This window comes from Barbus barbus, assembly GCF_936440315.1.
Source record: "Barbus barbus genome assembly, chromosome: 45".
Taxonomy (NCBI): Eukaryota; Metazoa; Chordata; class Actinopteri; order Cypriniformes; family Cyprinidae; genus Barbus; species Barbus barbus.
In genome coordinates this window covers 1115836-1120537 of record NC_136723.1, presented here as the reverse complement: position 1 = coordinate 1120537, position 4702 = coordinate 1115836, and positions in this window count along the sequence as shown.

Here is a 4702-nt window from a genome sequence, read left to right as displayed (position 1 = left end):
ATAGGGAAGGATTTAAGGAGGTATATTCTGGAAAAAAAAAAAAAAAAAAAATTCAAAACGTTAAATGTTTGGGACCAGGGAGAATTTTGATCATAGTGAAAGATATAGGGCAAAACAAACTACTCAAGATAAAAGAAATGAACGGAGAAAAGATCACAACCAAAGAGATTGGAGTAGAAAAGGGGGAAAAGGGTCATATATGGAATTCCAGCATATATAACCACTGATGAAATGCATGAAAATATAAGAGGAGGGAAGGTTATTAATGTGAGAAGACTGTATAAGACGAAGGAAGGACAACGACAGGAAAGTGTTTTGAAGGGAAAATGCCTGAAAAGGTACAAATGGCATATATAAGTTACCCAGTAAGAGTGTATGTCCCAATGCCATTGAGATGTTTTAAATGTCAACGAATGGGGCACTCGTGTGTCGGGGAAGGTAAGGTGTGCAAGATGCGGAGGTGAGCATGATTATGATAAATGCACAGAGGTGAATGGATTAAAATGCTGTAACTGTGGAGGTTCTCACAGTGCAGCATATGGAGGATGTGAGGTACAAATTAAAGCAAGAGAAGTCCAAAAATACAAGGCTGAGCATAAAGTCACTTATGACGAAGCAGTGAAGGTCTGCAAAAGTAAGGAGGATAGGAGGGAAGAGATGATGGATAATCTCAATCAAGACTCAAGCAACATAAGAATGGGGAAACATGAGGAAACAGAACAACAGTGTGCTATAAAAGAAAATGCTTTAATAATGACTAAAGAGAACTTTCAGCCTTTATTGTTAAGGTAATTAATGCCACTGCTATGTTGCAAGCAGATCGGCCAAGATTCAAACGATTCTAGAAGCTGCATCAGAATTCCTAGGATCTCTGGGATTTCAGTAAGTGCAATACATGACATTAGTCTCTGGGATCTCTGGGATTTCAGTAAGTGCAATACATGACATTAGTCTCTGGGATCTCTGGGATTTCAGTAAGTGCAATACATGACATTAGTCTCTGGGATCTCTGGGATTTCAGTAAGTGCAATACATGACATTCTAACTAGAGCAACCACAGTAGACGTTTCACAGGTATCGGAGTAGATTCATGGTGATAAGTGTAATGGACCGCAAGGAGCCTTGTAGCAAAGGGTCAAGAATTCAAAACATTTGTATTAGATTTGGATCATAAACCAAGTGTAATTTGTGTTCAAGAGTCTTGTCTTAAGCCAAACCTGCCATTTGTATTACCAGGATATACGTCTGTTCGAAAGGATAGAGTTGGGAAACAAGGGGGAGGGGTGGAAACTTTAATAAAAGAAGGAACTATAGGAATTAATTGAGGTCAAAGATATGGAATGTGTTGTGGTTGAAATATATTTTAGAGAAGAGTCAATTGTAATATATAATTTTTATAATCCATGTAAGAAGATTTCAATAAAGATGTTTGAGAAGATTAGGAAAGAAACAAAGGAATTATGGTGTGGTGATATGGGGTATATAACTGGTTATGGGGGAGTAAAAATACAGATTATAATGGGAAGTAATAGAACAGTTCATGGATGATAGATCATTAATGTTTAAACACAGGAGAAGGAACTAGGTATAATTTAACAGAGAATACGGTCTCCAGTATAGATTTAACATTAATATCAAATGGAATGGTTGGAATATGTGAATGGAAAGTAAATAGCAAGAACACACTTGGGAGAACACAGTTTATTTGTAAAATAAATGTCAATAGTAATTCAGAATGTTTTCTGCAAAAGAAATGAGAAGGCAGATTGGAATTATTTTAGTGAGCATTGTGAAAGAAATCAAGAGATAGGTAGAAGATTCAGTAGAAACACTGTGATTCAATTACAAAACTAATAATGCAAGCTGCAATACTATTTATACCACAAAGAATTGCAGGTCAGAAAAACTAAAAGATTCCATGATGGAAGGAAGAGTAAAGCAATGAAAGAAAGAAGACATTTAAACATCTCAGGGAAAATATGAGTAATAGTATAAGAAAGCAAGAGCTAAAACAAGAAGAAGAATTAAGAATGCCAAGAGAGAAGGATGGACTGAATTTAGTTCTACCATAGGAAAAGATACTCCTATGGATAAAACATGGAATATGTTAAGGAATATGAGTGGAAAAGGAAAGAAGGCAACTCTAATAGCAGTTTAATTGAAGAAGATAAAGTTGCAGTAATAGATATAAATAAAGCAAACATGTTAGGTGAGGTTTTAGAAAGAGCACATGGAATAGAATTGGGAGAAGAATAAGAGCTAAGGAAAAGGGATATTTTAGACAAAAATCCAGATATAATGAAGAAAAGAAATATCAATAATAGCTGTATGGATGCAGAGTTTACAGAACTGAAAGCAGCAGTATACTGTGCCAGTACTGCTCCTGGGGATGACAGGGTAAGCTATGTAATGATAAAGCATTGGTCCAATAGTATACTATTATGCTTGAGTTATATAATAACATTAGGATGGAAGGAATTATTCCAAAAATATGGAAGAAAGCTGGAGTAATCCCTATTTTAAACCAGGTAAAAATCCAACAAATCCAGGAAGTTATCATCCAATTGCTCTGACTTCAAACTTATGTAAATTAATGGAAAAGATTATATTTCATAGACTAACATCTGATCTGGAGAAATAGAGTAAATGTATAAATGTGGATTTAGAGGTAAAAGATCAACACTGCATTAATCAAGGTCAGTAATGAAGTAGAGAAGGCAGTAACTACGAAAGAAATGATGGCAGTAGTGTATTTTGATATAGAAACAGCGTATGACACGGTATGGAGAGAAGTGTTATTAATTAAAGCATCAAGGATAGGAACAGATGGGAAAATGTGTAATTGGTTATCTCAGTTTCTGTATGAAAGAACAGTTGTAGCACAAGTGGAAGCGTCAGTCATCAATTTATAAGGCAGAAAATGGTATTCCTCAAGGGACTGTTATAAGTCCAATTCTTTTTAATATTATGATTAATGATTTAGGATATGGTGTGGGATGTGCATTGTATGCTGATGATGGGGCTATTTGGAAGAGAAATACAAAACTAGTGATTTCAAGTGTGCAAACAGCTATTAAAAAGGTGGAAGAACGGAGAATGCAGTTTTAAAATGTCAACTAGTAAATCATGTTATATGATATTCAGCAGGAAAAAGAAGATTATTAGGATAATGAATTATTATTGTGTGGAAAACCTTTAGAACAAGTTAAAAATGTTAAATATTTAGGAATGTGGTTGAATGGGAGCTATACCTGGAAAAAGCATGTAGAGGAAATAGATAAAAATGCCGGAGGATGTTAAATGTGATGAGGGCCATAGCTGGGAAAGAATGGAGCAGAAAGAGACTCGATGCTAGCTATATATATCAAGCCTTGATCAGATCTACAACTGATTATGGACGCATGATTTATGGGTCAGCAACAGAATCATTATTAAGAATAGGATCCAATATAGACTCTCAGAATATGCTACGGAGAACTAAAACAACTGTCTCCAGGCAATGCATTATTAGCAGAGGTGATGAAATGCCATTGAGATTACGGAGAGTTACACTGTCTCTGGTATTTTGGACATCTTTAAAGACTTACACTGGAGAAAGTATAGCTAAAGATGTTTAAATAAGTGTTGGGAATACTTAAGTAGTAACGGGAGAGGATATGGATGAAGATAAACCAGTCAGCAGAGAAATATCAGATTGCAAATATTGCATGTGGTGTGTCACCTGTACGGGGAGAGCTTCTGATATGGATTATCCCTGAGGTGTAAACTGACTTACAGATATTAGATAAGAAACAGGAACGGGAGGAAATGCGTATGATTAAATACCATGTTAATATGGTAATATCTAAACCACTAACATCTGAATGGTCAATATGTGTAAATGGTTGCTATTATAATAGCATAGAGGAGGTAAAGCCAGACAGAGTACTGATGTGTGTTTACTCATTGCACTCCTGAGAAGATCTGATGTGTGAAATATGCTCATTATTATGGCGAATACAAAGGAAAGGAGTTCTGCTGCGTGCACAGATGTAGGAGTAGCTCCTAATGAATCTGAGGATCAATCAACAAAGCATTCTTTAAAAAGGAAGAAATTGATTTTAATGTGCCATTGAGTCAAAGTGAAGTTAAATCTATTATTAAGGAAAATATTGTTAAAGAGTGGCAGGAAAAATGGAATACAGATAATAATATAATAATAATAACAACATTTATATAATATTTTAAAAAGGTGTATACTAAGAGACGTATAAACGGTATAAATATGAAAGAAGAGGTCACGAGTAGATGAGGACTGAAGTGTTTATATATGAGAAACATACAGTGATATATGACTGGAGAAGCTACGACGAGGAAACAAAGGAACTGATCTCATATTCAAACGAAACAGGGGAGGTAAATAAGGGTTGGATTTAATAGAGATAGAGTCGGTTATAGAATATAAAGGAGTTCATCTAGAGTACGGATGCTGGGTCTATTCCTGAGTTTAGAGCTGAACCACGTGGGCTTCAGTGGGATGCAGCATCACAGAATTATATATATGGATGGATATGAGAGAAAGAGGCAACAGAGAGAGAAAATCATAAGAAATCATGACTGCATAACAGCAAAGATAGGCGGCGATATGCACAGTGAATGCAACGCGCCAAAAAACGGAAGAAGAAGAAGCTCCCGGCAGGGGCGGGAACGCGCTGTGTGTAGT